Here is a 14,443-nt window from a genome sequence, read left to right on the forward strand (position 1 = left end):
TCAAAAATAAAGCGACAAAGGGAAATTTTGCAAGGTTGCGTTTATTTTGCCACAAAACAGTATGAATAGGTGACAGTAAACTGAAAACAACCTGAAGAAAACACGCATAAAGGAAGACGAAAATGTTCTTCGTTCTTTTCCAACTTAATGGATTTGCACACAGCTGGTTAATGTGCTCAGTGTGGGGTTTGACAACCCCTGGCAGCATTATAGGCCTGACAACAATAAAGCATGCTGTGAATGACGTCATCAGTATCATGTTGAGGCAGTAACGGCCATTCTTCCCGCAGAGCTGCTCGTACGTCTTGGAGAGTGGTTGGTGGATGGTGACATGGTGCAACCCGTCCCCAAGTGCACCCCAGATGTGCTCCATGGGATTCAGATTGGGAGAGCGAGCAGGTCACACCATGCGTGCATTATCTTTCGTTTCCAAGAGAACATCAACTACCCGTACTGTATGAGGTTGAACATTACCGTCCATCCATACGAAGTATGGGCCCACAGCACCTCGCAATAAACGCACATGAGGTCCCGAGATCTCATCACGATACCTGACAGTAATTAAACCTTGCCAATTCACCAGTACAATTTCATGACGATGCGTTCGATTGATCAACATAATCCCTGCTCACAGCACTAGCGATCTTCCTCGATATCGGTCTTTTCACACAATATTTGGGTCCAAAAATCGTGTTCCGCGTTCCTTCCAGATGCGAATCCGTCGAAAATCACTCTCGAGACCACATCGTGTCTCATCTGTGAAGAGAACGTTGGCCCACTGTTCGACCGTGCAGGTGGCATGTGAACGACTCAACTGTAGACGCTCCCTTGTGTGAAACGGGACAGAAATACACATACAACACGTCTCTGACAGTAAAAACCACGCTGCCGAAGACTACTGTACACCATTTTCTTCGATACAACGCGTCCAGTGGATGCTGTGAGATCAGATACCAGCTTCCACGCAGTACTAAGGCGGTACAAATGGTTCAAATGGCTCTGAGCACTATGGGACTTAAATTCTGAGGTCATCCGTCCCCTAGAACTGAACTACTCAAACCTAACTAACCTAAGGACATCACACACATCCATGCTAGAGGCACGATTCGAACCTGCGACCGTAGCGGCCGCGCGGTTCCAGACTGTAGCGCCTAGAACCGCGTGGCCACCACAGCTGTCACTAAGGCGGTACCGTCGTGCCCTTACAATCAAATAATGGTCATCTCTTTCTGATGTCATACGTGGTCGGCCCTGCCCTGGTCTTCGGAATAAAATTTCGGTCTCTGTAAACTGTCGCCACATCCGCGAAACAACAGAACGATCCACTTTAAATCCTCGGGACACATCAGTTTGCGTCTGTCCTGCTTCCATTCCCACTATGGCAATCCATTGCGGAGATCATGGTAGGCGTCTTCTCTCTGCCGTACTGCACCGTCTGAATGTGAACCATCAACTGTGGATGTGAGACTACACGGCAAATACTATCCCGTTTGATAGGTGCCCTGACGCCATCGCTGGTGTGGTTGTCCACTGACCGGAATGCCATCTTCCGTGCATAGTTTGTATGATTATATTGTGAATTAGACACACAACGGGGTTTGTTGCTCTAATTCTGGACACCAGTGCATCTTAGACAAGTATCATATTTTTTTTAATGCATGCAACCTCACGATGACACACAACAAAGTTACGACATTTAGTACAAAAAATGTTCAAATGAGTGTGACATCTTATAGGACTTAACTGCTAAGGTCATCAGTCCCTAAGCTTACACACTACTTAACTTAAATTAAGGTCAAATACACACACACATGCCCGAGAGAGGAGTCGAACCTCCGTCGGGACCAGCCGCACAGTCCATGACTGTAGCGCCTTAGACGGCACGGCTAATCCCGTTCGGCAACATTCAGTACATACCTTTTCAATTACACATTGATTCCCCTTGAGCCCTGCACGGAGCCGAGCGTTCGCGAAATTTTGCGGGTAAGCCGAGTAGTGTGACGTCACATGTTCGTTGTGGGGGGGGGGGGGGGGGGGCCTTATTTCTCGCGGGCCCCGCTACGAAAGCAGGTCGTGGCTGTTGTTTGGAGACAACCTGGTGGAGCATGCCGTGTCTGTTCCTGGCAGAGTGGTCGGCGATTACAATGGTGTCGGGGAATAGGGCTTCTGCTTATCGGGAGGAAGTGCACTAGCTGATCGCGTTAGCAGCTGGGAGTTGGCAGCTGCAGCCTGGTGGTTTTGTGCTTCGATACAGTACATGCTGGCACGCTGGGAATGCAGGTGTGTTCTCTGTGAGCGCGAGCCTTTGTATCTGTTAAATTACATTCTTTGACGGTGACTAGTTGTTTTATATACGAAGTGATTTTCTTTGAATTATCCCGTGAATGTAATTGATTTCTTGGCGCAAGTTGTACTACGAAAATCACGTTGTTACCTGATCCGAGTGAGTGATCTATTTTTACGTACTATTGTGACGTACAGAGATATATGGCCGGCCGTGGTGGCCGCGCGGTTCTAGGCGCTACAGTCTGGAACCGCGTGACCACTACGGTCGCAGGTTCGAACCCTGCCTCGGGCATGGATGTGTATGATGTCCTTAGGTTAGTTAGGTTTAAGTAGTTCTAAGTTCTAGGGGACTGATGACCTCAGAAGTTAAGTCCCTTAGTGCTCAGAGCCATTTTTTTGAGATATATGCACAGGTAGATTGTTGCAGTGGCTACCTGGCGATGGATATAGTAGTGGAGCAGTATGTCGATATAGACTATGTGATCAAAAGTATCCGGACACTCCCAGAAACACACGTTTTTCATATTTGGTGCTTTGTGCTGCTACCTACTGCCAGGTACTCCATATCAGAGACCTCAGTAGTCATTACACATCGTGAGAGAGCAGAATGAGGCGCTCCGTGTAACTAACGGACTTGAAATGTGGTCAGGTTGTTGGGTGTCACTTGTGTCATGCGTCCTGTACGCGAGATTTCCACATTCCTAAACATCCTAAGGTCCACTGTTTCCGATGTGATAGTGAATTGCAAATGTGAAGTGATATGTACAGCACAAAATCGTACAGGCCGACCTCGTTTGTTGACTGACAGGGACCGCCGGCAGTCGAAGAGGGTCGTAATGTGTAATAGGCACAAATCTATCCAGACCATCACACAGGAATTCCAAGTTGCATCAGGATCCACTGCAAGTACCATGGCAGTTAGGTGGAAGGTGAGAAAACCTGGATTTAATGGTCGAGCGGCTGCTTATAAGCCACACTTCACGCCGGTAAATGCCAAACGACGCCTCGCTTGGTGTAAGAACAGTAAACATTTGACGCATGAATAGCGGTAAAACATTGTGTGGAGTGACGAATCACGGTTCACAATGTGGCGATCCGATGGCAAGGTGTGGTTAAGGCAAATGCCCGGTCAACGTCATCTGCCAGCTTGTGTTGTGCCAACAGTAAAATTCGGAGGCGATGGTGTTATGGTGTGGTCGTGTTTCTCATGGAGGGGGCTTGAACCCCTTTTTTTGCGTGCCACTATCACAGCACAGGCCTACATTGATGTCTTAAGCACCTTCTTGCTTCCCACTGTTGAAGAGCAATTCGAAGATGGCGACTGCATCTTCCAAGATGATCGAACACCTGTTCGTAATGCAAGGCCTGTGGTGGAGTAGCTACACGACAATATCATCCCTGTAATGGACTGGCCTGCACAGAGTCCTGGCCTGAATCCTACAGAACACCTTTGGGATGTTTGGAACGCCGACTTCATGCCAGGCCTCACCGGATGACATCGATACCTCTCCTCAGTTCAGCAGCCCGTGAAGAATGGGCTGCCATTCCCCAAGAAACCTTCCAGCACATGATTGACCGTGTGCCTGCGACAGTGGAAGCTGTCATCAAGGCTAAGGGTGGGCCAACATCATATTGAATTCCAGCATTACCGATAGGGGGCAACAGGAACTTTTAACATCATTTTCAGCCAGGTGTACGGATACTTTTGATCACATAGTGTATGCTGTGTAGATGATCTTAATTAAATCTGGGTGCCGACCGGAGTGGTCGAGCGGTTCTAAGCGCTGCAGTCTGGAACCGCGCGACCGCTACGGTTGCAGGTTCGAATCCTGCTTCGGGCATGGATGTGTGTGATGTCCTTAGGTTAGTTAGGTTTAAGTAGTTCTAAGTTCTAGCGGACTGATAACCTAAGCTGTTAAGTCCCATAGTGCTCAGAGCCATTTGAACCAAATCGGGGTGTTGTTTTGGTGTGCCGGCCGAAGTGGCCGTGCGGTTAAAGGCGCTGCAGTCTGGAACCGCAAGACCGCTACGGTCGCAGGTTCGAATCCTGCCTCGGGCATGGATGTTTGTGATGTCCTTAGGTTAGTTAGGTTTAACTAGTTCTAAGTTCTAGGGGACTAATGACCTCAGCAGTTGAGTCCCATAGTGCTCAGAGCCATTTGAACCATTTTTGTTTTGGTGTCTTATGGTTAGCTGCAGAAGTAATATTGTTGTATTTCCTGTTTATGCCCGAGGTTAATGTATAGAAATTGTTACTGTGTCGCTCTGTTGCGTATCCTGGGATATAGGTTTGATTTTCATCCTGTTCGTTGCATTGAAGATAATTTAGTTTTATTTTATTGTTTGGGCATTGCTTAAGGAGCTATAATAGGCTACAAAATTATATTTTGTTTCACTGTTATTTTGTCATTATTCTCTATCCGTAAGTTATTTATGTGAACTGTGCGCGGCTCGTGTTCGTGCCGTTTATTGCTTGATATCTTGTCTTTGCAGTACTGCCGTCCCGTTTCTTATTCGATTTACTGGCGTCACTAAGTTGCTGGCTTGCCTGCCTGTGAGTGGCAGCAGCAGCGCTTATCGATAAGAGCACTGTTGTACTGTCTTTGGAGCGACTACCAGTATTTCCGGGTCGTCGTGTGTCGGGAATTCAGTCGGGACGGAGCAGCAGAGAGGACCGAACAGCCATGACTCACCCGACTGTTGGCGACACACCGAGTGGGGACGACCTCGGTTGGTCGTTCAGTCGGTTGTCTCATCAGACAACATGTATTTGGCCGTCGACTGCTTCTGGGTTCTCCGTGAGTGTCGACTTGTGATTCATCCTTGTTCTTCCACAGTCACTGGTTTTAGTAGTGTTTGAGTTGTTTGTGGAAGTGTTTTCATGGAACTGTGTGTAGCTTATGTGGTTTTGACTGAGCTGCATGTAGTCAGTCAGTTGGTACGGAGCAGCGAAGAACTCTCCGGGGCGCGAGGCCAGTCTGGGACCGCTGGTAGCGTGCACATGCTGTCGGATCGTGAGGTGCTAGCTGCGAGAGCGACAAGTTCGTTGCCCACTGAACCTGGACGCTGAAGTTGAGTGGTCATTTAACCTGTTATGAAGCCTCAGCTACTGTTAAATCCCTTCGTTCATTTGCGGGTTGTTGCTCCCTGGGCCGTTCGAGCTAGCAGGAACATATGATGTGTTCAAAATGGTTCAAATGGCTCTGAGAACTATGGGACTTAACATCTGTGGTCATCAGTCCCCTAGAACTTAGAAGTACTTAAACCTAACTAACCTAAGGACATCACACACATCCATGCCCGAGGCAGGATTCGAACCTGCGACCGTAGCAGTCGCGCGGTTCCGGACTGAGGGCCTAGAACCGCTAGACCACCGCGGCCGGCTCATATGATGTGTTGCCATCGGCGAAATCTTGCAGCCGTCTCCCTATATTATTAAATTGACAGAGAAGTGCACCATCAGTATTTTCTGCCCTGTGGCCGTTAACGCACCAGTTACCTGCTCTGATCGTTAGTGTACTTTTCCGGCAGTGTGCCTTTCCTCGTCGTGTTGATGCTGTCCAGCACAGTGTTTAATTTGATAACCTTTTAAATTGTTTGGTTCATATTTGCTAAGAGTGGTTATTGTTCCCTAGGCTGTTTTTAAATGCCAATTTCTGAAGATGTAGCGCTGTTCGTATCCTCGTCCTCGGTCGATATTTTCCATCGTTGTGCCATTGGTCGGACAGATTGGTTAAATTATTGGTCGATCCTTTGGCCATCCCTAGATTGGGTTGCCATCCGATTATTTAACTTCAACTATTGGCTGCCTTTCTCACGTCACCTTACGTTTAAGCTACCTTCTGAGGCCTACCCTTGGGACATTTCTGAGCACCACTTGTTCTGTTTGTTTTAGATTGCGATTTTCATTTTAGTCTGAAGTATTGTGCGAGGCATTCGGCCTTGTATTAATTCAGTTTTATTTAAATTTTGCATGAAGGCCATGTTAAATTAAAATTATGAGGATTGATTTTATTAAAAGAAATTTTTTTTTTAATTTGTTCTCTCTGAAATAGTTTGTAATCCAGGCCCTAAGCCGTTAGTGTTTGCTGTGTTATGTGTGGTCTGCAGCTGTGGATTTACGTGAACCTCTTTTAATAAGGCCTTCAGCTGTGTGTATTCATTAAAGAATTTTTTTTTTTTTTTGTAAGTAGTAAGGGGTTTATTTTAAATTGTTCGTCTGACTTGTTGTTCAGGCCTTCAGCCGTTGTTTCAAATTTTGTTTGTGGCCTTCAGCGGTGCAATAAGTTAATATTTCTTTAATTACTCTTTTGGCCGTTCTATTGTAAGTTTAAAAAGAAATTTCGGTTAGAAAAATTGTTTATTGATGTGTTTTAATTATAGTTGTCCTTCAGACGTGTAGTGTAGGCCTTCAACCGCTAATTGTTTTCACTTGCATGTTTTTTTTTTAAAAAAAAATTTACCTCCTATTTTTATTTCTCTTGATTTCTAAGCCGGGCCTTCAGCCATTCTTGTTTTTGGTGTGGTTTTGGGCCTTCAGCCCAGAAAGCATGTCAAGTTTTCTTTGAGTAGGCCTTCGGCTGTATTCTTTAACTGAGATCTTTAAAGCAATGTCTAAATAAGTGGTTCTTAGAAAACTAAAGTTGTGTGTTTGATTGTGCAACTCACAGTAACTGTTTACGGCCCCATCCACAATCATAACCTTATCGTGTGCTCTCTCTGAGCACCTGCCAACCAGTTTTCATTATGTGAAATGAATTAGTTTTTAAACTGAGCCCCGCGACTGCACAAGCCCCAGCTCGAACCTCTTTGCATCGAAATCCCACGCTAGAATGCTTGCGTTCACCCCAGGTTACTTCACTTTCGGATTCTGTTATAATCTCTCTAGATATCACCGAGTCTTTAAGGCAATATATACAGCGCCACCGTCAGCGCGCCGCCTATCCTTGCAATGTATGAGGGCTATTAAATAAGTAATGCGACACATTTTCTTCTGAAAGCTGGTTGGGTTTATTCAGGACTCTGATACATTACATTATTCTCCACTCTTTTGGCTGCAAGATCCTGTTTTTTTCAACAGAATCTCCGTTCAATGTGACGGCCTTACGCTACCTTACTGGGAGGGTCTTTATGTCCTTATGGTACCAGTCCACCGGGCGACGTCGGAGCCAATGTCGTGCTGCATCAATGGTTTCTCCATTACCCACGTACTCTGTTTCCCATGGAACAGTTCCTTCATTGGGCGAAACAGATGCAACTCTCAAGGTGCGAGTTGTGGGCTGTAAGGCGCATGAGGAAGAACATTCCAAGGAAGTCTTTTGGGTTCCTCTCGGGTGCGCAAACTTGGGTGAGGTCTTTCGTTCTGCAGTGGGGTGTTCGACTGTAATCCGTCGAGCACCTCGGATAAGAGTGTCCGCACGTTCCAATAATACTGGCGTCACAGCTTTGTGCGACCGGCAGACACACGGAATGTCGGACAGGTTTGCGCTACCTTGTTGCGATGATGACACACGGTTCGCCGAACGAGACACCGTGCTTTTGTTCACTGCCACGGCTCGGCAAACATTTTGCAAACGTCTACGAACATCTGCGATGCTCTGGTTCACCACCAAAAGGACCTCAGTGACAGCTCTCTGCTTGGAACATACCTCCGTTACAGACGCCATTTTGAAGACAACGTACAGTGCTGCCACTTATCGGAACTTCATGAAACAATAGGCGCTGAAGTGGGAATATTCCACGATGTCCCACAACAAATCCCGCATTTTTTCATTCGAGATTGGCCGAGAAAGAACTGTGTTTAACGCTACTTATGGAACGCCCTTCATATATTCCAATCTGAATTGTTATTTACTTCTGGTTTTTTTCAGTTTTCTGTTGTTAATACTTTGAGGACATTATTCCATCAATGAACAATTCTAATGCTGGGGCCTTACGATGGATCTCCGGCATTTTACTAAATCGTATTTACATTTTCTTTTTGCGATATGCAAGGACGAAAGTTCTCTTTTGAGAGTAGTGTGACTGATATCTGAGTTCTTGGAGGGTTATACATTATCCCTAAAGGGGAGAGGTTGTTCTTCTAACGTGAAAAACCCTATGAGCTCTCCACACGTACTTTGCTACCTGATTAAGCACTGCCTTCGTTCTTTAGGATGCGAAATATAGGCCTACACAAGAAATATCGCAGTTCCACAGATGGTAGTTAGCCTGACGTGACTTTTACCCTCCAGAGGAGGGAAAAGTGGAGGAGGGTGACCAGGGACAGACAGGGATGGAGGGAAGCAGTGAGATGGTCATGTACCGCGAAAGTCTGAAGGGGCTACGCCCAGAGCTTCGTTTAAGGAAAAACTGCAGACAACGCGCACACTTGTCAGAGAAAGATTACATTAGTGACTTGACGTACAGGGTCCCTCAGGATACTTGAACAAGGGGGCATCAGACCGACCGTTAGACAATTCGTAGCAACTGAGGTCGCTGATGGTATCGAAACTCCGATGGCCCATGAACCATGTAATTCTTGCAGAATTTTGGCGCAAAGTATACGAAGAAACGCCGGAGGCACCCAGTCCATTACTGCGAATGTCGAAAGCAAAGGCTTATTATGCCCTGAAAACTATTGCCATTTATGACTCAACATTGGCTGCATTCTCTAGCCATGTCTAATTCGAAACGACTACGGTAAAGTTCCACGTGCCACGACATGTTTTAGTGGTTTTAACTAGTTGAACAGCAGACAAGATGTTAGGGAGGATCTTTGCTATTTAGTTAAGGCTTACTGTGTCAGTTTCATTCTCATTCGTTTCAGAACAGTGTTTTAGTTTTCAGGCGACGAGAATCATTTTTTTTCTTCTGAAACCGGTTGGACGTAGTGCAATAAATATAACACAACTGGGAACAAGAAAACGTTATAAATGCTCGCTGTGAAATAAAACGCTTGGCTGGTTTCAAGTTAACTATTGTTTTAACTACTATTTTTAGTTTTGCGACAGGCTCTAACAATTATGAATTGTTTTGATGTTGTCGGGTAATGGTGTAACCGGGTTTTCCAGTGCCTCTATTCTACACTTCTGAACACCAGTGCAGTAAATGAGATTACAAAGGACAACCTAGTAATTTGTCTCAAAGTCTTTCTTTAATCACAAGTGTAGGAGTGTTAGTACGAGGCATTATATACTGACCTCCGCTTCGAGTAGCGTCATAACAGCTCTGTCGTTACTATGTACGTGCTCTTCTGCGAGACGGCAATTTTGCACTTACGAAAGGAGACAGCAGTCGTTACGTGAGTCATGGAAGACACTGAAACAATTGTAAAGTCGGACTCACGTAACACACTGTTGTACGTTGTCAGCCGCTTCCGGTTCAGAGTGAGAAAAGCTTTCAGAAAGCGAACTTTAACAATTGTGCTGACGAAAGATTGAAATTTCATTACGCTGCGTGAGGCAAGGGGAAACATTGTTGTTTGTAAGTAGAAAAGTGAGATGGCTCTGTAGGCAGGTAAAAACTATCCAAGGACCTGATAGGAAACTTTAAGACATTAAAAGAAACTTCAAATGTTTTGTGGAATGATGTGTATAGAAGTAGGAAATAGAATAGGTTAAGCCGGCCGAAGTGTCCGTGCGGTTAAAGGCGCTGCAGTCTGGAACCGCAAGACCGCTACGGTCGCAGGTTCGAATCCTGCCTCGGGCATGGATGTTTGTGACGTCCTTAGGTTAGTTAGGTTTAACTAGTTCAAAGTTCTAGGGGACTAATGACCTCAGCAGTTGAGTCCCATAGTGCTCAGAGCCATTTGAACCAATTTTTTAAAAATAGGTTATAAAATCATTTGACGTAATCAGGTACAGAAAATGAGGTGCCTAAAATGTTTCTCTAATCTGTTTTATTTCTTATTTCCAGACATTTAATTTTACAAAACATTTGACCCAGTATTTTAATTTTTTTGTGTTACATTTCTGTTCGGAAAGTATAACATATCATATATTTAAATGTCAATTTGTGTTCCATTATTATCAAATATTTATACATGGAGAGAAACAAGAAAAGTTTCGATTTATACTGTACTTTGATACTTACTTTATTTTTACAACATGGAAAAAGTTTCCACAATTCCTATACCAAAGTAATTTTTTTGCGGAAAATATCTAGGCCTCGAAGAGATTAGCTTGAAAATGGCCTGTTCATTTTCACTTTCATTTTTGTTCACAATATTTTTGCTTTTCCTAATCGCGTGTTTATCCACCACATTCTGCAACCGGTATAGAAACAGAGTGAGCTCAGTTAATGCTATAGGGGCGCGGCTTGACCACTCGTTGGAAGTGGGAACATGTTTTCGAAGCTCCACCACCCGTGTACGATGTGTGAGGTCAGCGTCAAATGAAGCCTGCTCCAGCAACACGACTACAGTACGAACAGTTAATGAGGTGTTTCTTGCTGGGGAAATTAGGAAGACTCAACATCGAAGCAGATCCGTGTCGCTCAGGATCCATTCACGTCTATCACCCAAACAATCGATCATCGTTATTGTGCACCATCCAGCATAGAAAAATTACGAACTATCTGCGTGCCGGCATCGAGCTCATGTAACTGTTCTGTTAAGTATACATTTGTTGATCTACTGCACAGATCAGTGTAAAGTTGCATCTCCTGTATTGTAGGAGGATGACATCCTACAAATTATAAAAAAAATGGTTCAAATGGCTCTGAGCACTATGGGACTTAACATCTATGGTCCTCAGTCCCCTAGAACTTAGAACCACTTAAACCTAACTAACCTAAGGACATCACACACATCCATGCCCGAGGCAGGATTCGAACCTGCGACCGTAGCAGTCGCGCGGCTCCGGACTGAGCGCCTAGAACCGCTAGACCACCGCGGCCGGCCCACAAATTATACAATGAGTCGCAAGAGACGCTCCCTGTAACCCTCTGTCGTTGTTCGAAACATTGCTTTTTCTGCTGCAACAGTCTTTGTACACTGCCATACATTTTATTTTTTGCCGCCACTACTTCGAGGTCTGCGTCAGGTTCTAAACTGGCATTAACACGTTCTGATCCATTGCTTCTCGCAGAAAACTAGAAGTCGCACGGTATAAATTATGTTGATACTGTTGCTACCATAACACACGACACACACTGGATGATTTTAAATAAAAGACAGCTGCAGCATAAGGAAACTGGAAGCGTTTGACTGCGTTGTGGAGAGTTTCCAAACTGCTATCCGAAGGTGACTGACGACCTCTACATTCAAACTCATCTTTCACAGTGATGGAATTGCTCATGGCTCTGCATTCCACTTCAACCGATTCCTCATATTGCAATCATGTACTGGATCGCTGTCTGGATGTTAGCCACCCCCAGAAGGTGTTGCCCCTCCACCAAATCTCTTTCTCCATCTCAAACAAGCGGTGTCAGCCAGTCATTATGTGGTATACAACAGCGTACCAGTGGATGGATGGGGTGGAAAAGGCACCGTCGATGCACTGTAATAATAAGCATCACAGTTGATAGTGCGAACAATTTTGGCAATTTTACAGTAATTTCAACACCGACCAAAGATGCGACAGCATGTTTCCCAATTTCCACGTAATCTCTAAACCGTCCCTTCTCTACTTTGCGAATATTATTGCGAATGTAGGTAGATGACCGTGCATATACATCATCGAAGTAAACCAGACAGCACTCCACATATTTCTAGCACCTCGAGCATAGTGCATAATTTACGATCTATCTCTATGCGGATTGGAATCACAGAGCCTTCTCGCAGTCTTAGAATGAAATTAGAGACTGAAAGACTACCTCGCACTGTCTTTGACCAATCCACTCTGTAGTACCGTTACCGATTTAATCTGACGCTGACCAGAAGTATGCCGTGACATTTCGTGTCTCGTGAATGAATGGAGCTTGCTGAGTCCTCGCCCATCCAAGTGCAACAGATTTCTCCAGACGTGACCATGTCTAGGAGGTTAGCACCCTTTATCGGTGTGTAGTAGTAGATTTGAAAGTACTGTGATGCAATAGCAGACGTATAAGAAGAACAAGAAACGGCTGGTCTTTATGCATGATGGAGCCCCAGATGGATGGAGTTCGAAGCATTTTACGTAAATCAACTACGCTATCAGTTTTAAAGTAGTGTTCTAGTGTCTGGGACCAGTAACAGGAGGGTATTGGTAAGAGGGAACATAAACACACGCAACCCTAAGGCTACACAGTTCTGCACTTAAAGTAGGCTATAATGTTAGATCGCTTCAGTTTCTGACCTGTCAGTCATGTGGAATTCAGCGCTGTCATCATTCGACATACATCCTTCCTGTAGCTTTCTCTACGATAAACTATGGTAACAAACTGTAAAATGAAAAAAATACTTCCTTAAAATATAGATTCTGTGTGATACGTGCACAATGTACCTTTACAGAGATGTATAGCGTCCACTGTTCACATACGGTTCAGAAATTATACTGTGCTTGCATTAGTCATATATAAAATTATCATTAGTCACGGAGAATACCTCTAACAAGGAAAAAGATAAAATTTGGGTCGGTTTGGAGTGGTTTTGCGAAATGTTTTACCAACAGTATAACACCATTTGTATTGTGTCCTTAGTTTTTGCTCTGTATTGCGATTTTATGCTGTCCTTGAGCAGCTCTATGCACATAGTTGTGTAATTAGGACGGATCTTTGTGATTAATTACGTATTTAGGATCGATATTTGCGTCAGTTCCCCAACCAAAATAAATAAAAATACACTGACCTAATCCTCCTCTCCCGCATCTGTACAGTTTCCATGTGTTGGGGGCTGCAATTGGGGTTTCCACCCTATAGAATCAGGGTCTGAGACCCAGAAAGGGTATCGCCATTTCTAATTTACCGTCAACTCCAAGTGCCTCTGGTGATTCAATTGTGTTAGGGGGCTACACTTGGGCTTTCCGCCCAATAGGACCAGGGTTCGAGTCCCTGAAAGGGTACTGCCAATTATTAATTTGACGTCAATTTCCGGTTAGGGGTGGGGAGGGTACATCAGCACAGCCTTGGGACAAAGAAATTCCTGCCGAAATTCGAAATTCCCGCCAAAAGGTTGGGTTGGGTGGAGTTGTGTGTGTGGTGAAGGGGGGAGGGATGGAGGAGCGGAAAAGGTGGCTGGGCACACGTACAGCCGGGAAAAACATGTGACATCGTCTGCAGGATGGGGGTGGGCGTGGTTGGGAGTGGGAGTCGGCGGGGCTGGGTGGGTGTGGGGGTGATTAATTGATCGATTTAATTCATTACATATCAATTTGATATCAAAAGTGTCCTCGTGCCGCCAACTCCCTACTACTGGCGGGGGATGAGAAAAATCGTGAAAGCTGTTCATCCATGGAGCAGTGGCAGCTATTTGACAAACAGCATAGTGGCACTTCATGTTATTCGCGTTAGTTGTGACATTTCACGAAGAAATAACGCCCTTCAATAGCAAAAACTATGAAAATGTTGAGACTAAATTAATGGTTATCAGAATTTTCTAATGCTATTGGCAACTCGAAAACTAGAGCTAGCCAAAACACATGTTTCGTTAATAGTCTGAAATTAATTATATCCGTTAATAAAATTGATAAGACACTCGGCTAGCTGTCAAAGTATAAATCTTGGTGAGAGGTCTCTACAAATATTCTCGCGTTCCTCACTCACCTGTCTGGTTAGCTGATAGGACGCTGTCTCTAATTACATTATTTAATTAATCACATTTGAGAAGCTATACAGAGTGATTCTGCTGTCCCTACCTATAGGTTTAATGAAACCTGCAATGCCTTCAAACACCACAAACATATTTTTCATATTCTCTCGCTTGCAACGCCCAAAATATGAGTACTTGAGAGAAAATGAACAGGAACTTTTTGCAGCAAATGTAATCTTGTTAAATTTTGTACTGGGACGCTTTTCGCTAGAAGCAAGTTCAGAATTATTCAATAAAATGTACAAAAATGACTTTCAAACGAGTTTTTCTTGAATAACGCGCAATCCGTGGCCTCCATCGAAAACTATCCCAGAATAGAATTTTACTACATTAAATTTACTACAAAATATTACTACAAAAATTTAGTGTTAAATCTCTCTAAATTCGTGTTTACATTTGTTGAAGCTCGTGTTTGTAAGTGTCTGGTAGGTATCTGAAAAAGTGGTTGTT

The sequence above is a fragment of the Schistocerca americana genome, chromosome 7, assembly GCF_021461395.2.
Source record: "Schistocerca americana isolate TAMUIC-IGC-003095 chromosome 7, iqSchAmer2.1, whole genome shotgun sequence".
In the NCBI taxonomy this organism is placed as follows: domain Eukaryota; kingdom Metazoa; phylum Arthropoda; class Insecta; order Orthoptera; family Acrididae; genus Schistocerca; species Schistocerca americana.